Consider the following 23,763-nt stretch of genomic DNA (forward strand, 5'->3'; position numbering starts at 1 on the left):
TAGCTATTGCAAGACTAACACCATTGATTATACAAAATCTACTAGTGCTAGAAAATACAACATTCTGCTAAGCTTTCTGGATGCCTCAGACACGTCTTGCTGTTGAAAAAACAGAGCAGAATTGGGGTTTCTCTACATTCTCCCATGGCAATATATATAAAAACATAATACTTGGAATTTCCTGTATATATCATTTAGGATATTGCTCAAAACCTCACAAAAAGTGTTTTGCTTTTTATTCTAGATGTATATTGCCATTTTTGGAAAGTGTTTTTACTTATAAGTATTAAGCACAGAAGGTCCCAAGAATTCACAGCCTAATAGCACATCTGTTCTTTGATTAGCATGGCCATTTTCTGGCAAAAAGGAATACCATTAAGAAAAAGGAGCATCTGAAGAATTTACTATATTGTGCCCATGTCTTGAGGTGAATTTATGATAATATTGTATTCCCCTATTGTCTGCTTATTGCCCAGAAATGGGTCCTGCAGCTTTAAGCGGGGTCTGGGAGAGGGGGGAGGGAAGCCGAGCTAATTCATTAGTGTGGTTTGCGTTCAAGGACTCACACACATTTCCCCGCGTTCTCACTGCTGCAGAGCTGAGGGAGCACCTTCCTGCTTTATAGCCAGCCTGCTAGTTGAGGCAAGAAATTTTCCCAGGACTGCATACCGAAATCCTCCGGAACTTCTTCTTCTGGAACTGTTGGGCCTAGCTGTGATCCAAGAACCAGCTCATTGGACCCCATGGGGACGCTGCATCCAGGCCTTGGGCCTCCGGAGGGGCCAAGCCAGCTACAGACAGAACTCTAAAATCCACCAGCTTTCTCCGCATCAAGGAGGTTTATTATCTAGCAATACTCATTATTTTTCTTTGCCCTGCCGGCAGTCTGCTTGTTACATAAATAGTTTTTTTCACTTTCATCCAAGAAATTTCTTTCATATTGGTGGGGAGGGAGTGCTGAAATCCATCTTCTGTGGAGAAGATGTCCCTTCCAGGGCATTTCCCACTAAACTTGTCTCAAACTGAGACAGCACATCACATTGGCCAATTGCCAACCACTTAATATGCCAATATTTTGAAGATACAAGTTAAGGTAACAGATTTTCAGTCTAACACTTATTATGACAGAATGTTTATAAGATTCTTCCTAACAGGTCATTAAAGATGCTACAAAAACCTCTGATGACAAAGCCAGTCAGTGTAGCCAGAGAGGTTATAAACACTAGTGTTTTTCCAGGGTGACAAGAACCTGAAAAAGAGAAAGGCTATGAGATGAAAAAATACAAAGTACAGAGACCAAAATGACAGTATAAACATTGTGAATTATACTCTGAGAAAGGCCACAGTGTGTGCCAGCAAAGTGAATTGCTGGCTATCAAATGCTTGGAGGGGAGGGAGAGAGGGAAAGGAAGAAAAAAGAGGTGTATAGTTATAAACTGCTTAAGGGGAACTTTTCTCAATCTTTGCTGACCTGGCAGAAATATTTTGGGTTCCTAATGGCAGCTCTTTTCACAGCTCAACAGGCACCAGGTTTCCCATTATGTATGAGTTTTTCTAGTCTTCATTGTGCCGTCTGGAAGTGACAAGAAGAAAAAGAAGCTAGCTTTGACACATCTTCCCCCCTCTCCTCCCCCCCAAAAAAAACAGTCAATGAACATTTGATGGGTCATTTGTTGATAGTCAGGAGCTATGGCTAAATAAATTTGTTCCATATTTGCCACTGGTAATGGATGGATTTAGAGGTAAAATGGATATAAGAAGGGAGCTATAAATAACTCCCACCATCTATGTTATTTTACTACAATACTGGGGAAAGAAGGAAAATAAGTTGTAAAAGACTAGAGAACTTTGGGAACAATGATAAAGAAAAAGAAAGCTATCAATAATTGATCCACTGCTACTCTCATAGTGACTTTTTATAAGACAAGAAAGTACATGCTTACATAAAAGTAATAATAGTATAATAAAATTTCTTGTCATTTAATGAAATTATTGATGTTAGTTCTTCCCTCAAATATGTACATGAGGGGTATTTTCTTCAAATGACAAGTTTAAGATGTCAACTTTATTTTCAAAACAACTTTTGTAAAATTTCCATGTATAAATGAAACACAGAATCACCGAAGGGGTCAGGTTGGGAGGGATCATGCTGATTCAGCTGGGCCAGTCTCCCTGCTCAACCACAGTCACCCTAGAGCACATGGCACAGGATTCCGTGCAAGCAGTTCTTGAATATCTTCAGGGAGGGAGACTCCACAACCTCTCTGGGCAACCTATTCCAGTGCTCAGTCACCTGCACAGTACAGAAGTTCTTCCTCATATTCCGGTGAAACTTCCTGTGCATCATATATGCCTCATTGCCTCTTGTCCTATGTCTTGGCACCACCAAGAGCCTGGCTCCATTCTCTTGGCAGCCTTCCTTTAGAGACTTTCAGACAGTGATGAGATCCCTTCTTGGTCATCTCTTGAGCCTGAACAGGCCCAGTTTCCTCAGCCTTTCCTTGTAAGAGAAATGGTCCAGGCCCTTACTCAAATTTGTAAAGGTCTGCTGGACCTGTTCCAGGAGCTCCAGGTCTCTCTTGTACTGAGGAGCCAGAACTGGACACAGCACTCCAGATGTGGCCTCATCAGGGCTGAGTAGAGGGGCAGGATCACCTCCCTCGACCTGCTGGCAGCACTCAAATGAAGTCTTTGCTCTCTTTAAATCAGCAGAAGTCTCAGTATCTCAGACACAAAATACCACTATTTTGCTATTTAAAAATTATTATAATTTATTAAACCTAGTAAGTTACAAACACAGCATATGCTGTGGAATAATTCATTGATTTCCTTCCACAGAAAAGGACAAGGATGGACAAAAATTTTAATAGTGTATGATTCATGAGAGTTACAGGATTGAAGATGATTAGTTGCAAATTTTTTAACTAAACCACAGAACATCTGATTAACAAAATCTTGAACAAAATGTTCAGTATGAAAAGGTCAAAAAAACAATCTCATTGGTGGACTGTGTTAAGTAACATGTAGTAGGGGGTTTGCTTGTTTGTTTCAATCTAATCTTCATTTCATCCTCAGGAAAATAAAAAAAAACAAAACAAAACCCACTAAGCTCTTGATCTCAACAAGTAGTATATAAGACTTTATGAAAAAGAGTTACTTTAAGTATACGGCTGGAATAAATTTTTTTCTGATAGGGAATAGGGAGAATGAAGGTGTTAGCAGAGGTGTGAGGAAGGAAAAACTGTGAGTGTTAAAATTATGAGAGAGAGTTAAAATCTTATTTGCACTCACAGCTGAATAAAATATAAATAAATAATCTAATTTGACAAACAGAAGAATTGCTTAACTAAAAATGGTGTAGATCCAAAATATTTAATAAAACTTACCTCTGCAATCTGATAATTAACTTTCTAAGCCATGTCAGAGTTTAAATATGGCAAAAGACTGTCCAGAACAAATACAGCGGTACTCAGTCCATAAAAAACCACAAGAATACTAAAGCAAAAACCTACTATGATTCTGAAAGCACTGTACACCAAAAAACATAGGACATCTGGTCTTTAGGGAGCAAAACCCAATTAACAGTAATGGAGCATGCAAATTCATGCCAGCTGAGAATCTGACCCCAGCTTTGGTCAATGAATTAATAATTTTTTTCCTCATTTTTATGATTATATTTATGTCAGCATTTTAAAGAGAAAATAATATTTCTTCCATTAAAAAGTTCTTTGTGGTTTGGCTGACTTCTCTGACAGTGACATATTGAGGACATTAATCTAGGATTGGTTTTGTGGGTTTTTTTCTTCCAGAGGTCCCTACGATAAGCAACAGCAGGTCTTCTGCTAAATGTCCTAATGGTGAGCAATACAAGTCCACTTATAATGGCTCAAAATAAATGAATGAGTTATCACTCGATGCAGCAAGGAAATGCAGTACTATCCTACAAGTGGCATAGCTGTCATATCTCTCTGCATTATAATGAATTACTGACACTACATAAAAATAATTGAATTATATACATTATAATAAAAATGTCAAAATATCAAAACATTAACAGGCATGGTTGAAATAAACAATTTATTGGCCACAGATCCTTCAAAGTGAACAGCAACGCAAGAACGAAATAATTAACCATTAAGCTGTGAGTCATAGGGTGTTAAAGAGCATACATGCCTTTCTTAATTTTACCATATAGTGTGTATAGTCACCATTAAATTTAATGACAGAACACCCATTAACATAAACACTTGAAAGTGTTTCATGCACTGTATTTGTGAAGTTTGGATCACATATATCAACTGTATGAAATGTGGAAAACAACTGATGTGGAAAGATTATACCAAATTTCTATGACATTTTTAATAATTAGTATTATGTTCTCTGGCCACTAATCTGAACACTGAATCTCAAAATGTTATCATCAGGCCTTCTCTGCCTCTGTTAGGGTCTAATTAATTGTTGGACTAATACAAAAGTGCTTTAAAACCACTGATTAACTTTTGAGCAACTTCTCTGAGTCTGCATCAATTAACAAAAGTATGAAAGCCGTAATAATATCAGGAGTAGCAAGAGAAAAGAAAATTGCCCTGCAAAGAACAATAAGATAAAAAAATATATTTTCTGACAAATATTTATTGAAATTACATTTGCTGAGCTCCCAGATGTAGTAGCATAGCACAACTCTGTATACAAATATACCATTTAAGATACATTATCACTGTATGCATAATTTTTGGGGGCTTGTTCCTTGTGTGACTGGCACTTCATCTGACCAGTGTTTTAAACTGCATTTTATTTGCACTTATTTATTGTTTTTGGGATGCCTTGATAAGAAAATTTACTACTTCAGATTTCTTTTCTCTTTGTGAAGTGGAATGAGTTCAGAATAAAGGCAGAATCATATAATCTCCCATGTCTTCTTTGTGGGTAAAATAATAATATCAAAAGTCTCACAAATGGCTGGAAAATATATTATTGTAAATTTATATCATTATGTATAGTATGTATATATTAATAATATATAAAAATATTATACTAATTCACACAAGGCTATAGGGAGTGCATACCAGAGAATTAAAAGTAGTTGTGCCTCGTGGTCTGTAATGCCCACAATATGTGTAATAGTTTGGAACTGCAATTTCCTTCTACTTTTTTTTCATTCATTGATTCTGGACATCTCCTCATATCAAATATAATATCACTGATATGATCTACAGTATCTCTTGGTCATGGCAGATAATAAAATAATGTTATAATAAATAGGCAGTCATGAGTTGTCCTATATGGTTTTTATTTATTGTTATTAAGCTATTTTTCAAATTGTAAATACTGTCAGATGAATTAATTTCAGAAACTGGGTTCTGTAATTTATTTTTCCAAACACTTTTATTTAAAATAACTTTTTTAAAAGCTTCTCTGGGATTAAAAAGAATAAATTACTTTCAATAGCCCACAAGGTAGAGAATCTCACATTCTCATTAATGGTGATCCAAAACTCTCTGAGAAAAGATCTGCAACTGATCCCTGAAATAATATATTTTTCTAATTTTAAATATAATGAGAAAAAAATTCCAATCTATGAAAATTGGAAGCATTAATAGTGATCCTTTGGTTCAAAAAGGTTCAAGGATTAACAGTTGGTCCATGGGACACCAAATAACATAATTTCAATATGCTATTTCATATGTCATTTTACCTGCTTTTTTCCTTTAAATTAGAGATTGACATAAAGAAAGAAATTAGGACCACAGAAGGTAACTAGATTGGATGATCTAGTCTAATTTTCTGAATATTCAATCTTTCATTTTTATCAGGTTACCCTCATTATGCTTTTAGTTATGTAATCTAGTTGGATTGGGACACACTGGAGTCCCTGTGTATACATAATGGCAGGACAGATGTCTCAGGATACAGACAATTCTTAATTCCCACGGTGGTTTATATCATTGCGATTTTGAAAGAGCAGCCAGGAGGAAAACATCATACAAGTGTCACAGGATGGGAACATCATTTGGTAAAGCGCAACAGCAAGTTGAGTAACTATTTCAAAAGGGTACTGTAAGTTTTCTGAGTATGTTATTTCTAGAGCTGTGTGCACCTGGTAATTTAGAGTGATGAAGAGTTCAATACATCTTTGTCCCAGCTGATATTTATCTATCATGCAGTGTGTGACTAGATCCCAGTGGAGTATATATAATAATTAGACCTACACTCTACTTGATTCGCTTGTAGGTTAAAGGGCACAGTCTGAAACTCTGTTCTATTAAAAACATATTAAATATGATATTAGTGGTCTAAAGCTATATACTTCCCTAGAGACTCCCACTTTTAATAACCTCCAGTATAATAGATAAGGCAGAGGGCAGTAATAATTACTGAAATGGATTTTCTGGCAGAATTAGACATCACCTCCAGGAATCAATAATCATTTTAAGCTAACGTGGTGATTAAATGACCTTCCTTTTATTTTCCTTCATGTTGAGTTGGTTTTTATCTTGATTTAGAGCCACACAGCCAGAACAAAGATAAACAGAGGACTGGCAGCATTACAGAATCTCAGTGAGGCCTATCTCTTATACAGGTAAAAGCATTTTACTGTAATGAATGCATTTGCTGCCTAATCTGTGACTTCTGAAGAATTACAATAAAAATTCTAGATGCAGAATATATTAATGGATTACACCCCAGGACAGCTCTTGTTTTTAAAATATTTTCACCATTAGCTTGGCTGCAGCAGGTGCTATGCTTTTATATTTAATAATTTATTGCTCTGGAGATTCCTTGAGGATATCTGTGTTGAATGGTGTCCATTAACCTTTTCTTCTTCCACATCCTGCTCTGCTTTTTGTGAAGGAGTAGTAGATGACTACATTCCTTTCTTTTCTCCTTAAGGAGGGAGATTAAGAAGCAGCAAACTTCAGCATGTTATGTTTTGATGAGCTACATCTAACCAGATAAGATTGTTATAAAGTTTACTTTAAATTCTTGCAAGGTTTAGTTTCACTTCTTGAAATCCAAAGATCTTCATTTTGGTTTGGTTTTTTGTTTGAGGGTTTTTTTGGTTTGTTTTACATCTTCTGAAACATACACAGGTTTTCTGTGATTTGTGGGGTGTTTTGGTTTGGTTTTGGTTGGTTGGTTGTTTTTTGGGGTTTTTTTTGTTTTAATTTGTTTGTTTCCGATACAGGATGAGAAGGGGGTTTGAGTCTAGATTAGAAGAAAGCATGGTGAATGTTCACAAAATACTGTACAGAACAGAAAAGCCTGGAAGGACACTCACAGAAAACCTCACGAAAATGATTGCATTGTCTGTACCAGTTTGAACAACTCGGGAGGAGCACATGATAAGAGCATATAATACAATGCATAATCTGTAAGGACAGGTGTGCTTGCAGCATACATTACACTCCGTTAATACAACTGTTTTTTGAGCTGATTTTTGAGCTCTTTTTAAATCTTCATTGTTGGGTTTGGTCATTTTTTTTCCAAAGGCTTATCTGTAGAGCTAGGAAAGCACCTATGGAATTGAGTTTAGATTGCACTAAAGAACCAAATGTAGCTGTTTAAATCCATTTAACCCATGTGGGTTTCATCTCTATCCTTTTTTAGGATAAAATGTGTGTGTATTTCAAACATCTTTTCTGGGATCCTACATGTCTGATCTGACAGCAAAGAGCAGAGCATTGTGCCCTTGGCAGGGAGGAGTCAGTCCCAATGAGGCAACTGCAGCAGAAAGAGCATGTGGCTGAGTGCCACTGCTCTCCCTCATTCATTCCTTCTCCAAACTCCCATTTACTCTTACAAAATCTTGCGATGCCTTTCACTCCCTGACTTCACTGCTTTTCTCCTCTTACTGTGTCAGATGTCATGAGAGCTCCTTAAACTACAGATAATGCTCTGAGGTAGAGGATTAAGACAAGATAGACATTTTTTGTTGCCCACAGGTAGGAATTGGCAGCTTATCTTTACCAGTGAAAGCTTCCCGTGGGGCAAGCAGATTAAACCAGATGAGAAAGTAACTGTTACAGTTTTGAAGGTCTTTGGATCTGATGGACAGTAGATGGCTGTGCAGGCAGCAGTGTAATGATTTCTTCCTTCCTTTTTTCTTTCACAGAAAAAGAGTCTAAAGGACGAAGTTCAGCTAGTTCTGTCACATGCCAAGATTCATGACCCAGAAGTCCCAGGATTACAATTATTGCTTATAATTTGAAATCCACTCCCTTCTTTACATAATTTTAGATATTCATTTAAAATTAGTCCATATCAGTACTATATTCTTATTAAATACTCATGAAAGTAATTATTTAATTGCTATGAACTAATCAAATAATAATTACATCAGGCTTCATGTTGCCCGATTTCAGACATCACAGCTAACCATTGAAGTTACTCCCATAATCAATAAAGAAAAAACAACTACCACATTAGGGTGGGAAGAATTCACCCACTGACCATAGAGCCAGTCCCGATTTTAAGTGTAAAATAGACAGCAAAGTTTTAGGGAGTCAAAGTCAGGTGAGAATAATCTTCACATGTAGATCTCCATATACTCCATTCAAGACATTTTTTTTACATGTCAAGAACATTAATCCTGGTAGTTTCCTTTCAAATCCGCTACTCAAAAACTTAACAGACCCCAAATTTTTTTATAGACCAGGAAATCTTTATAAGGTCAGGAAATTTAAATGGAAACTATGAGAGTCATACATCTAAAAGATATATTATAAATATAATGTCCTGGTCTAAAAAATTTCAATAGGCAAGACTTCTTATGGTTCCAAAGAAACAAGTCTGTCCAATAAATTATACAGATATCTTAAATCACTAAGTACTGTTAGTTTTCTTGTAATGAGATAAAAGAAGGAATCATGAAAGTATTTAATTCGATCCCATTCACACACACCTTTTGTACAAAATTATGAAAATAAACCAGTAGTCATTAATCCATTAAATGCATGGGTCACTATAATATCAAATGAATGCTATATTCCATTATTTAGATTTTGCAATTTCAAGACACTTGTGTCACTGTCTCATCCATGCAGGAATTCACATGGCCTCTTACAATACATTAGCCAAAGGAAATTAGCTTTATTTAACAACATCCACTGTTCCCTCAACAAAGTTCAGACAGGTCACTTCTGATCCCCATTATTACTCCCAGCTTCCCAGCTCTGCTCACTGCTTCACAGCACAGCCTAGGATAAGCATTGCTTGTCTAGCTCAAGTGCACCACTTGACTGTTCAATCCTTTTTGGAAAAAAAAAAAAGGTGATTAATTTTGAAAAACAAATATTGCATCTGAAATGTAACATGAGTCCATGCTTGGTGGAAACATGATCTAATTAGTAAAATAATTGCAAGTGGTTTGATGCCAATAAGTCACAAATAATGTTACTGATTCTCAAACTTTTTTCTACATTGTTTATTCATTATTTGTCTCATTATTTTTCATTTCTGAAAGTATTAATTTTTAAGTGCTTTCTATAGTAACATTATAGTGCAAAAACTTAAAGGAATTAATGGAAAATCTGAAAATTGTACTAAATTATTATTTATTAAATTGTTATACTAAAATAATCTATTTTTTCATTTCTGCTAATACTACAAAACTGGAATCTGACTGGCATCAACAAAATACCTTTACATGCCTATGGAACCAAAAGGAGGCTAAATTTCTGGAGATGAGGTCAGATTTTTAACTTTTTTTTCCCCACAAAGAAATAAAATTGGTACTTCTTGCAGTAAGAATGCAAATCAAGTTGCCTTCATGACAAGTGTATAAGTGAAGTGCATGTTCTGTGCTGTTTAAAATATTAACAACAAATAGTAAGGCGGTTCTGAAACTTAAAACTGTAATGTTACATGAGCAGATTAGGTAGTCTACAGAGCCACCAAAGTTTGCATTCACAGTCAAAGAATGGATACAGCCTCCATCTAAAAAGTACATAGGAAGACTTGGAGAAATAAAGAGCATTTGATACCTAACTAAGGTTTTCACACCTTTAAGAAAAAATGTGGACATTGCTAATAACAAACCCAAGCAAACCCATTGTTTACTATAAAAGTAGCTATAGAGGATGGTTTTGTCTTCTATCCCTTTTAAAAAAAAATCTTGTTGTTTTCTACTTTCTTTCATTTCTCAGAGCACAAATTCTCAATATTCACCACACATTACCCAACAGCTATTCAGAGGACTAATATAGTCATTAGGTATTTTGAAGCAGTTTAATGTGTGGATTTTATTGGGAATACATGTAAACACAGTGGCATAAGTTGATAGAGAAAGCGTTTTTGTATAAATATGTTATGCATTAGTGGATAACTGATTTCAGCTGCACTACAGTGAAGATCCTATCTTCAAGTGTATGCCATAAACACAGCGCCAAAAGGCAGGAAGAAATGTGTCTGGCAACCAGACAGCAGCCCTATTAGGCACTTATCCAAAGCTTCTCAGCATCCAAGAAAAGAGATAGACATTACCAGCTGAAACACTATTCCTGGTCATTGTGCTGTTCTAGATTTCTTCATTTAGGTGAACACCTGGTGGCCTATAGTCAAAAGTATAATTCAGTAAGAACCATACTTGTCAGTTTTGTTCCTTATTCTGCTGCCATATGATGAATATAGACAATGAAAACACGTTTTTGATGCCATTTCATGGTTCCTGATTCAGTCTTCTTGCAGTTCCAGAGAAAGGACTGTTCTGAAATGAAATTTAATGGTGGCAAAATGTGGACTGAGTCTTCCACAAAGTTTGAAGCCAGCTTTTAGGAAAAAAAGTTCTTTTGGAGTATGCATAGTACACCTGCTTCCTTGCAAAACTGAATTAAACAAAATGACACAAGCCTCTGAGGAAGCTCAGCCTATAGTTGATGATCACTTTTGCTTCTATAATATGTAGACAAAAAACCATCTCTAAAACTCTCAAATCACCTGAAAATTTGAAAGGGACAATTTTTCTAATCCCAAAGCTTAAATCTTTATTTTATTTTAATGTAGTCTAATCATAATATCCAAAGAGAAAATGTTGTCAGCATAGTAAAAATTAGGTTTTATTAATCCTAAAATAAGAAGATGCATTAATAATTTATGTCAGAATTATCATTTTATGTCAGATTCATTTGCAGTGTGTATGTCAACAGTATTTTTCCTCCTTGGCTCTAATATAAATTATTTAAATATGTATCAGAATACAATAGCATAGTTATGGTAATTACAGAGACATGAGAGGGGGCCTTCTGAAGTATCAGTTACACTCTTGCAGAAACTGTGTTCAAGACTCTCTGGTCACACAACTTGATTTATCAACAAAATACAGAGGGTCTCAATCTCCTCTTTGCAGCTAACACCTCAATTTATGTCAGGCTTGTACCCAAATCCTGACACCATTTAGTTTCTCACAACCAAATTCATAAGAGTGTTAGGAACTGCTGATATGCACAGAGTGGCAGATATGTAACTTCGACTCCTATTGCTTGCTTTCTAGAGTGCTTTAGACTGTCCTTCTCCTCTTCATAACTCTACTGCATCTGGTGCAAAAGCAACATAAACAGCCTCTTAGTATCCTGCAAAGAATGGCAAATCCCCCTGATTCTCATTCCTCCCATTCACATGACACTCTCCTACCGCCAACCTGCCTTCATCAGCTGTTTGCTCTGTTAGAAAGAAATGTGAAACAGAAGGTGGGCAGGGCAAACATTTGCAGGAAAATAATCCTGTCAGCTGTCTCTGCAAGATTCAATAGAGCTTTTTCTCTGAGAGCAATAGAGGCTTGAAAATGCATTCTGTTTTCTGCTGTCAGTTGGAAACGGTGCCGTCAAAGCTTTTGTTATGATGGTGACAATTTCTGAGTCGTCTGTGTTGACACAACCCTCACACTGTCCTTGGCTAGGTGAGTCTGGCGCTCAGCTCTGATGAAAGTTCCAAACCATTTATTTCTTTCTATGAATGACAAAAAGCTGCAGCCTTCTTAAATCCAGCGGTGGGCTTAGAAAAGTCAGAAATTATTTTACTGTCAAGATATAAGTGAGGTATAAAATGCATCTGTGCTCAATACTAAACCAGATAAGGCAGGGCTAGGATAACCCCTAAGAAATGTTATCTAAATGTCTCTTTCTCAGCTGTGTTGTTCGTCCGGTTTGGGTTTTTTCTTCTTATGGAAAATATTCATCACAACTAAATTTTTTTACACACAAACACAAACATACCAGTTCTGTTGAAATTTTTGAAGAGAAAGGTTTTTCCTAAGACAGCTGGTTAGTGGGTGTGAGTCATGGACAGCATACAGAGAGAAATACTAGGGTGTTATGATGATATTCTGTTGAAAAGTAAGCGAAAGAAGTTCAGGTTTTGGCTTTGTTTTTCCTCTCAGTGACAGGTCACGGTTTAACCTCCAAGCTGCTGCGATGTGGGTATTGCTCATGTTGGGCCTATTCATTTTGTGTAAGTAAACATTCAATAGTAGAAAGAAATGGACAATTATCTTTATTATTAATGCTTTTACTGTCAGACTCTAGTCACTATTAAGGCCCTAACTGCAGGTTTCAAAAATTCTTCAACAAAATCTGTTTTATCTCAGGATTAAATTATTGAAGGGAAAAAAAGAAGTCCAAGAGGCTTGCAAGCTATCCCTGTCAGCCACATTTAAGATCATATGTTTCTGCAGCACACTGATAAATCAAAACTTCCAATTCCTTTAGTGTGAGTACTGCATAGGTACCTCTTTGTAGAGTTTGGCTGCTAAAGAGTATAGAGAATTCTAATCCTACTGTAGGAAAAAAAAAAAAAAAGAAAAGAGAAGTAAACATCCTTAATTAACACTTCTTGCACAAGATCTGCCAACCTTCTGTGCATAGGCAGTTAATAAAAAAAGGCAGGGAACTGAAGGAGTAGTCCATGCTCATTTATCCATCTAAGCTGAGACAAACTAAGAGTAGATGGCAATTGGGCTTTAACAGAACAGCATTTTAATTGCTTATGTGTTGGGTTGACCCTGAGTTGATGGACAGTCTTTAAGACCAATTACGCTTCTCACAATTTACATATTTAAACCGCACGGAAAGGCGGGACTTTCCCTTTTTGGTCGGAGCTCGCCTGCTGGAAGGTGGGGGGGGCTCCGAGCCTCCCGGCCCCGCTGGGCCGGGCCGGGGCCACTGCCCCTTTCCCCCTTTCCCAACGCTGCGGCACGGACCCTGGGTCACTGAGGGGGACTGTCCCAGAGCCGCAGGCAGCTCAAACCAGCCATGGACTGCCACAGCTAAACCCATCCAGCGCGGCTTCTGGGGACAGGCGGGTCCCTCTCCTCTCCATGCGGAGCCGGCGGAGCCAGCGGGAGCCGGCAGAGCCTCCTGTCTGCAGCCAGCACACTCCGTGCTGAACTGAAGAGGACACCACGCAGCCAGCAGCACAGAGGGAGCGAGGCTTTCCCCACCGTAAAGCCTGAACGGGAGCACTCTTCAACATGGCGGCTTCAGAGTCAGAGAGAAAGAGAAGTGAGTCACGTGGGACGGAGCTGAGCATGGCGACGGGAGAAAAGAGGGCGGTGCCGCGATTCTGGCGCGCAGCTTAAAAGAAACCTTCTTGCATGCCGTGGTAAGAAACTGTAATACCACAAACTGTTTGTCTCTTTAATCCATTTGAAGAACATGGGGGGGGGGTGGAGAATCAACGTATGCCTATGAAGTTTGTGAAGAGTGCCTATGCCAGGCTATATAGAAGTAGTAAGAGGCTGTTAGAGACTTGTGGCGAAGAAAAGCCTCTGTGTGCAGGCCAAAATAACTTATCCTCAAAAAGATGAATAACCCCATGTGATGGCCCATGTTCTGTAGTGCGAAAGAACTGTGAAATTCTTCATGGGAGAGATGTTCTACACACAGCAGACTGTTTGTTTCCGGGCGGGTCTGCTATTGGTGGCAGTTTGGGAACCACGTGCAACTGAAGGAAAACCCTTTTTTCCTTAAGCATAAGAGAGAGACTTTTCAAGAACTGCAACACTGACTAACATCCCATGTTCTGTTATCCCTTGTGTGAGCTGGATAAAAGGAGAGAAGTGCTGGAAAGAGGGGGGGGGGCGGAATTTACTTTAATTTTGTTTTGTTGTTTTCTCTTTACTTTTAATTCTGTTAGTAATAAAGCTCTTTCATTGTACTGCAACTGTTTAAGGTTTGTGCCTGCTTTGCTTTTCTCCTAATTCTTATCTCACAGAAGGAAAATAAGTAAATAATGAATATTTTGAATCAAAACCACTACATTTAATTGGTGTTTCCGCCCGGTTTCAAACTCAACCCGCTACACTTATCAGGATAAGAAAGGTGAGTGGCTAACCACTACCAGTGAGAATTCATTCTGTTCCCTCAGGAATCTGGCTGTTTCCTTTGGCTGCATCTTTTATTTTTTAACATCATTGATATATTTTTATAAGGTTAGCAGGTTGCAGTTAGCAAACTGTTGAATTCAATTTATTTTTGTTTTCATGAAAAACTTTATCCTCTGAGAATTCATTTCACAGGATTTCTCCTCTTCTTTTCCAGTGACTGACAGCAGGGAAACTTGGTTGAATGACCTTTTTTATTTAACTGGGTTGAGAATACACTCATATACTAGAAAGAGAGTTTGTTTCATTTTTTCCTGCTATGGTTCTACTGTGAAGTTAAAATTCACTAGCTGAATTAATCTTTGTTTTGAGATTTTAATTATGTTTGCTGTAGCAATCTGCCTCCTCACCTTGGTTGGGCTACATATTTACAGAGTCCATAGCTTCTAATGCAGCCAAAATACCTTTTGAAATCAATCAGTTTTGCTTGAATGAGTAGCACTAAGAAAAGACATTTAAGATTTAAATGTAGTCAGCACATTCTAAATATTGGAGTTATGACACTTTGTTATAAACTGGTATATATCCTAATCTTTTAAATAAATGTTTCAAGTGTAATCAGAGCAGCTTTATTACACCACGATCCCTGTTATGACAAATCACACCTTCACGTACCAGTGTTGTCATGTGCAATTTTTCATTAGATGTTAAAGCAACTGGATCTTTAGGAAGCCAGTGAGATCTACCAGTATGGAAAACCTCTTCATAATAACACCACTTTTTAAGCTCATTTCTGATGGAAATAACCTTGGCATGCTTACTTTTGAGAGGAGCTGCAGATGATCCTAACTCTTTGCTTTCTTTAAATGTTGACTATTTCCCCCTTCTTAAATATGAATGCTTGGAAGAAGATTTTTTTTAAAAAATTATTTATATTTATTTTATTGATTCATTTCACTAATTTATTTGTTCTTCTTATCTGACAGGTGTTCATTCCAGGGGCAAGCATGTATGTCGGAGTGTGAGGGAGATTAAGGTGCCTAAACACTATCATCTAATGCAGCTTGGGAGTTTCGGCTATCAGTGAGGTAAAATATCTTAGGTTGTCTAAAATCACACAGGGCTACTATGTTCAGGCAGGAAAATCTTTTACACAGGGCCTTTCATGTCTATTCTTTTGTCTTGTTATTCACAGAGTGCAGAGTTTAATAATTTGGCTGGTCATTAGGTGAAAGGTTCTTGTAGTGTTTCCTGCTTCTGTGCCAGTGTTCCCATCACCTCACTTTTGCAGGGAGGTAGCATTAGCCATGTAGGTCCCAGTGAAAGCTTGTTTTTACTGCCCCAATATTTTGTCCTGAATCTGCCAGCACCATTCAGAAACATAATCTCACTATATATTGGATCTCTGTCATTTGTGTGCTGGTTCAAAACCTGATGTGCTAGTGAATCTGTATGAAGAGCTGGGCTTTGTGAGTCTGTAACAAATGAACAGTTTTAAGTAGTCTGTTCTGGATCATTTAACAGAACACTCATCAGCTTCCTAACACTTTTGCCCATCTAAGAGGGCTTTGCCTATCATCTCTGATCTTACAAAGGAATATACAAAGGAAAAGACTACATGTGCTGATTGCCTGTCATCCTCTTTAGTGCTGTCAGTCTTTCCTAAGCCCAGTTTTATGATGCAGATGAAAAGGCCTAATTCTGCCAAATAATTTAGTATCCACTTCAACACCATGAGCTGGATGATGCAGCCTTTTCTTAATTTCTGGTATGGTTTTCATATCAGTGATGCTGATAGAGAAATACCCCAAAATTTTGTGTCTGGTCTTTTATGCTATTCTCATGCATTCTGAAATTTTTGGAAAAGGTGATTTGAAAAAATGTTTCTGAGGATCAGATTGCTGTTCAATAAGTATTATGTCATGATCCTATAAAAAGTTCAAGGCAAACTTAGAGGCTTTATATTTTATGAGACATCTATTCAGGAAATGCAGTTTATGATATAAGTCTTATGGCGTCATGAAAGTGCTGCCAATAGAAGGACATGTAAATTGGAAAGTATACAAAAGTTAAAAAATGAAACTATGGCAATGCCTATGAAGGTAGATAAGGTGCTGAATTACAGTTCAGTGCAGCTACAGTTTGATCCATATAAAAACTGAAATGAGGGAGAAAAATCTTGAACACAGTGAGTTCAGAAAAAACAGCAGAAAATGAGAAAGGACATAGATGTGTCAGTTGCTGAACTAATTTTAGTTCCTATTCTGAATGCTGGCATCTAGAAGATTGATGAATGCTCAGCTGAATTTTGTCTTTGTTTTTTAAAGCCCATATATTTGTCAAATAGCTTAAATAGCAGGTATCTTTGGTGTGAACAAGGTAATAAGGAACACATTTTACTGTTTTAATTTTCCAATTTAGTAGCATTATTTTTGGCTTTCTAATCAAGAGTTTCAGCATTTGCATCTCTAGATCATACTTGCCTGCTTTCGACTTTAAATTTCTTCATTTTTTTTAAGACTGAAGTTAGGGAGGCTGAGAAATATGAGACGCTTTCTGCAGGAAAAAGGATATACATGCAATGAGACGTTCTGACAAATCTCAAAAGCCCATAAGCCGAGATGAATCTAGGAATATCAAGATTTATATTTCCTGTTTTGCTCCAGGGGTCAGTTTAAGGACAAAGTGACAGCTTACAAGACAACATTTCCCTAAAAGACGTTGCCTAATCTGGTGAGAAAACACATCTTGCAGCTCTTGTTGCTCCCTGGTAAATTATATACACACTCAGGTGCAAGCTGGAACAGTCACAACAGTCCTGGTGGCTGCTGAATCAAATATTTTGCAGGGGTCTCTGAAAATTCTGTCCCAGCTACAATTTCTTCACTTGGACTGAACAGTCTTTGAAATCAGAAGTCAATCAGAAGTAGACCTTTCATGTCTTTTGCTTTTCATTTGTCTACATTTTTATCCTATGTTAAATGTCAATTAGTTGAAAATCTGACATTATAAAACCAGCCTTAGCAGTTTCTGAGGAAGGTAAAGGAAGGGAGACATATGACTTATTTGTAGTTACAAAACACTTAATTGCTTTTGGTTTTCAGTACTGGTGCTGTACTGCTGTGTGTGTCATCCTTTGAATGACTTTTCTTCTTATGAAACACATAGAAACAGAGACTGTAGCAGGGAAAAATAATTTATCCCAAACCATGGGTGACACCTTTTCTTTGTGCTTTCCAATTCTTTGTTTTTAAAGGCTGTCTTAGTAATTTTTGTTATTTGTTTTTGCATTTTCCTGTTCAGTTGAACTCATTTGAAGTTCTGCAGTTCGGCTGGAGTCTCCTACATGTTTCTCCAGATCTTGATAATGTATTTTGGATCTGTGAGCTGGGGTTCTTCATGGCTGATCTTCTAGAGATTTCTTGAAACAATCTATTTTGGCTAGCACTGCAGAGTACTATTTTAATTCTTTTAGCCTGCCTTTTTTTTTCCTGACACAGTGACTTGTTTTAGTTATTCCATGAATGTTTTCTGATCTGACTCCCATTTCATTTTGAGCATTTCCTCCTTGTTTCTGATGTTATCACCTTTGCAAATAGATTGAGTTTGATTTAACCTCTACACACACCTCTTCACCATACCCCCCAAGAGTTTCAGTTGAACATATATTTTCCTTTCTCTGTGTAGGATGCTGGTGTTTCTCAAGGAAAGAGCCAAGCTGATGAATTCAGCATTTCAGAGACTTCCTGAGCAGTTTTAGTAATACCAGACTCCTCCTGTCAGACATTGACCTTGACTGAATTTGGAGATTCCTGGGTTTTTCCTGTCTTTGTGCAGGGCTGGTTTTAGGCTTCTCAGCAGGGCAGATCAGGCAGTGACTGTCCTAGGCACTGTCCTCAGCAAGCACCTATATTGCCCAACTGACTGGGGCTATTTAGTAGCTGTGCCCACTCTCTAGTCCCATTCAAAAACTTGCCTGACCCCTCTCAAAAAGAAATGCTATAGCCAGTTCAACCAAGAAAATATTGAAACAGAGGATGGCCAGTTGAGAGTTTATTCCTCTCTTTAAGTAAACCACTGTGTATGCCCTCTGGAACCAGCAGCGGCAGCCAGAGAGGGGTTCAGAGCACAGCCAGGCATAGACTCTTGTTGCTGGGATTATGGGAGCCTGCAGCAATCCAGGAATGATCACCTCTGGACAACCAACTCTATCCCTTGAAATTCCTGCAGAACCCTGCTTGAAAGGGCTCACTCCTTCTATTTCCCTCTCTTAAAGCCATGCTTTGCTGTGATCCAATCATCCTGCTGCCTCAGGCAGCAGTTCCTCCACCTGTATTACACCTCTCTCTGCTTATCATTATTTTTGGGGTTGTTTTTGTCATATGTGAACAATAAGGAGCACAGTAAAGATCAAGGAACCCTTTTGCTATAGATGTTGAACACATTTAGGTAGCAAAAATCCACCAGGGAGTTTATAACAATATAGGAGGCTTGGGACAAGAGGTAGATACAGACATACAACAGAGACTTCGAGAGCAATGATCTGATAGGCTAAGAGCCTACCAGAAAGCTAAGCATGGCTTTGTCTATGTCTTTAATCCAAATTTTGTTTTTCCACTTACTTCTTATGCAGTAAGTCTGTTGATCTTCCCATCAGAACATGGCTCTGTCCATCCTAGCTGTGTCTCCCACCCTGGTGTAAGGTGGCATTGCATGGTGCTGAGCTGCATTTGTCTCTGACAAATGCAAGTTTGTGTTTTCTTGGGAAAAGGAGCTTGTCTTCGCTGTAAGTTTCCATTCTAGACAAAACACTTAAACTTTCATCTGCTTTATATCAGCAGTTCCATCTGAACCAAAAAATGAGCTAGAACTACGAGTTTCCAAACACAATAATCACAACAGTTCAATTTTCCTTGCTATAACTTCTCTGTGGTGAGCTTCTCACATAACCAAAGGATAGAGACCTTTTCTCAAGGTCTCTCTATCCAAACACAATCCTGATAAACCTCTCTAGTGTGCCCTTCAAGAAGCAATGCACTTTACCTATGAACTTGGAATTACTATGATTAAGGCCCCTTGCTTTCAGAAAAATATTGAAGAATACATATTTTTGAAGTAGATCAAAAGGTAAAATAGCTTTAAAAAGCACAGGGGCTAAGTTCAGTTCTACCATATCAGTTCTACCATAGTCTTTTGTAACCAAGTTAAACAAAAAAAAAAAAAAGAAAAAAAAAGAATTAAACGTGGAATTAAGTACTCAGGTAGAATTTATGTGTCATTAACCTCAGATTAAATTCTATTATCAAGAAAATAAAGCTTCCAGGGAATGCAGTACATTTTTAAAGGGGAAATGGAGGGCAAATAATATTTCCATAATTAAAGTCTTAAATCAAGTTAGAAAGACTGATCCAAATAAAATTACCTACACATTGCAATATGAATCAAAAGTTGTAGAAAACACCATTCAATTTACTCACTAATTGTAAGTGATTATTGCTTGAGTGATGGTGTTAAATTCTCAAGTTAGATTAGAGGTAGAATATTTTAGACTTAATGTTACGGCTGGCTAACAGATTTTTTCTTGCTGCATGTGATAGGCATACTGTATTTAGTGCAGGGGTTTGAACTTCTGTCTGCTCATTTTAAAAGAAGTTAGTAGCAGAAGCAAGGCATTTTCTGTGAGTGATCCTTCACAGAGAAAGCCATTCTCTACTCCCTCTCATGATTCACTGAAGGCAGACTCGTTAACCTTTCTTAGAGTTTATTAAGGAGCTGGCTTTTATTTCTCTGGCTGATGATGAAAGGGGTAGGAAGGAAAGTCTGCTGGTTACATACAAGACATTCTTATTTATCATCACTAATATTCCCTTTATCTTGACTGGAGGAATTTTTATTCCTCCTTCTTTCATATTTCAGTAGAATAAGGAAGCAACTAGAACAGAACCATCAAAGAAATTTGGATAAACTAAAAACAACTTATCAGATTTTTAGAATAGTACCTTACAGATCTATTAGAAAATACTAAATTTTCAAATCAGGGTATGGAAGTGTGAACAGTTCCACTACTTTCAAAGGCTTTTGTGTCATGAGGAAAAATATACATATATATATATATACACACATCGGTGTGAACTTGCACATACAGAGTCTCAAATATACAAATGACTACAGAACCTTCCTTGCATTATCAGGTTCTGAAAATATATCTTAAGTGTCTTGTGCTATTTGTCTACAAAACATTAGTTCTGGGATAAGGTCAATGCACCAGAAAATTGGTTTCTAGGTTTCAGATACCAAGTAGCTGCTCTTCATAATTTTAACACTGAAATAACCAAACCAACAAAATAAAACCTAACAAAAAAAACAACAACAAACACAAAAATACTTCTTTTTTCCTCGTGAAATAATTCAAGTAGGTCCAGATGTCAAATTAAAGCTGAGAATATTTTAAAAACAAGGAATTTGTAACCTCTTCTCCAAAAATAGGAAATAAAATATTTTGCAGGGTAGGAGAAAAATACATTTATAAATTTTGATCAAACTGAGGTCTAACATGACATAAAAATATAAAATACAAATATTTGAACATTGAAATATCTTATTAAACAAAAAAAAATTCATTTTTAAATGATATTTTTATTAGTAAAATTATTTACTCTCCATAACCCCAATTTCTACCAGTATCATATTACATTATTAGGCATATTTTCTATCAGACACTGAGCAACATACAGTGAAAAATTGCACTTGTTACAATGTTGGATAGTCCTGTTCCCAGAGATAAGGTATTTGACGACTCCAAAAGGGAAAGAGCAACATAAAATGCTGTTTCAGAACAGTTTGATGTCAGTTTACTAATCATAAATTTGAGCTTATTTTCCATTTTACAGAATGTTAATAAATGCTAAGTAGCTGGCTTGAAATTTCAATTATTTTTTCTGAAGGCACATTCATAGACCTCTTTAATTTTTATTTTGGAGAAAGCACAAAAAACCAACAGTTTTAGATTCAATCTCACTTAGAATTTGTCTCTCAAAATGAACCATAAAAGTATGCTCTATTTTCTGCATTTAAAGCCCTACCAAGATTAAAGTTTTCCTCCACAACTTCTTACAAGTGGTGATTATTGAACTTTTAGTCAGTATCTCCTCTTAGGCAGGAAAGAGTTAGCTTTCATATAAGTAGGAAACTTCAGCATTTCTCTTGAAATTTTGGTTTAAAAATTAGATATTAATTTGATTTCAGCATTAAACATTCAAATTATTGTATTGATTGACTTAACCAAATTATCTAATTAGAACTTATACCCAAGAAGATAGCAAACGTCTTAAAATTTATAAAGATTAATCATTTTTATAATTAATCTAATGTTTTAATTTTAATTTTATATTGAGTTTGCCTTGATTAATTAGATTCTGATATGATTTTGATCTGACAGTCCTAGTGAAGCTTAGTTTTGAGGAGATATTTTTGAAAGAAAGAAAATTAATAGGAAAGAAAAGAAAAAAAAGAATTCTACACTTTTCTTACAATGAGCAGCATGGGTCCATAGCTGTGCAGGAACTGGGTGGATACCAGGTGGCCAACTTAAAAGGCTAATCTGTTTTCCCTAATTAGTCTTTGGTTCTCACACATCTACCTCCTGTAAAGCAACAGGGTGCAGCAGAATCGGCACGAGCACATGTCGGAGCGGAATTAGTTCTGTCACTTGCTGCTCTTAGACGCGTTAACAATTCACTTCTTGTTTACGGGTCTGTGTTCATCTACTGCGGCATCCTGACAGCAGCTGCTGAGCCTCTCTAATCTGTATTTTAAGTCATTCTCATTCTTAACTTCTCCATTGGAAAGCAACTCTCCCACAGGGTTTTTGGTTTCAGGTTTTTTTGTTGGTTGTGGATTTTTACCTGGCTTGAAGAGTTTCATGAGACACTGCTATCAAAAGTGCTCACTAAAAAGTGACGGGAATGTTCTCAACACTCTTGACAGGATAGTCACTGCCTCCCATAGGTATAAATTTTCTATCCAACCAAATGCCAAAAATTCTTTGTAATCCAAGCAGATTGATATGCTTAGAGTACTGTTGTTCAAACCTGACTTTAGCACTATATTCCCTTTATAAACTGTCACTCTTAAATCCTAAGGGCATCTGTCCTGAACTGCTTTGACCTTTGAGACATTTTAAGGTTTTAAATTTAATAGAGGATACAAACCATCTGAGGAAGTGAAGACCATGGGAAGCTGAATCAGCCCCTTGATAGTCCTGCAATAGGAACATCTTCCCAAGTATCTCTCTCTGGCACTTCCACAAACTTAGCATTTAGACCTTTCATGAGCTCTTGATTCACTTTTAGCTCCTTGAGTGTTGAACTATGAAGTGCTTTTTTTTCTGTTGGGTTTTTTTTTAATATATAAACTGCATTGATTTAACCTTTTGGCAGCCCACTCTTTAACTGTATGTGGAGGATTTCACCAACCCTATATTTTCATTCAAACTGGCATCTTCCTTGACATCTGACATGACTGCCCAGACTTCAGATACTTAATTGCCCAAATGCTCAGCAGGGATGAACAGGAATAACTCCTCAGACTTCAGTGAAATGATATGAATTTAGACCAGCTGACAAAGCTGGAACTATATGGACATTTTGAGATGTTAGCTTCTATCTGCCTCATATGTTGCTTTTTTGGATGAACCCATTCCACATGCACCCTTACCAAACTCATACATAATTTTTAGTTATAATTTTAGTTCAATACAGTCCTAATAAATAATAAAATGGAGACATTTTTTCCCTTCAGTCAGCATCAGCCTTTACAGTTTTGGATGACCTCAAAAACTAATTCTGTCCTTTTCTATACACATAACATATTCACACCCTAATGGCCTCATCATCTGATATAGGGCAGCCAAAGGATTTTAGTGAGATGATACTCTGGGATGTTCTCCAATTTTGACTGATTCTCAGTGGAATTTTCTCAAGGCCACAGACAGTTCCCAAAGGAAATCAAAGAGACTTTGCTATATAACTTCCTCTTTAGTCTTTAAGTTTTTTATAAAACAAGGTTTTAAAAAGAAATTATATTTCTAAGCTTTTACCTTGACCAATAATATTTGCATAGTCCTCAGATGAAGCCTATACAAAGGAGAAGACCTTTGTGTAAGCAGGCGTCATTACTTTATCAAATAGTGAAGATAAGAAATCATGAGCTTTTGGATAAAAATCAAGACATATTTTTGATACTTTTGAAAACTTTGGTTTCACCAGGTGAGCACCAAGCAGGTCTCTAATCATTGCATTATTGAAAGCATTGCTTAGCGCATCAGATGTGACAGAAATGTTTCTTACTTGCCTGTATGATATGCTCAATGATTTCAAATCCTCTGCTGAATATTGTGTTGGTTTTCACTCAGCATTCTTGCTTTATGAATCCTCTTATACAGATTTTCG

General features: G+C 36.9%; 1 long non-coding RNA gene across 1 annotated transcript in view; it reads right to left on the reverse strand.

Annotated features, from left to right (window-relative positions):
* Positions 1-561: 561 nt before the first annotated feature.
* The window catches only part of LOC125322318, a 36,425-nt gene continuing 13,223 nt past the window's right edge, over positions 562-23,763 (reverse strand). The window contains exons 4-5 of the long non-coding RNA XR_007201951.1: positions 1,472-1,573; positions 562-1,249 (exon numbers count right to left, since the gene is read on the reverse strand). This is a non-coding gene — a long non-coding RNA (uncharacterized LOC125322318). The remainder of the gene's footprint in view (positions 1,250-1,471; positions 1,574-23,763) is intronic.

Source organism: Corvus hawaiiensis, chromosome 3, assembly GCF_020740725.1.
Source record: "Corvus hawaiiensis isolate bCorHaw1 chromosome 3, bCorHaw1.pri.cur, whole genome shotgun sequence".
Classification (NCBI taxonomy): Eukaryota; Metazoa; Chordata; class Aves; order Passeriformes; family Corvidae; genus Corvus; species Corvus hawaiiensis.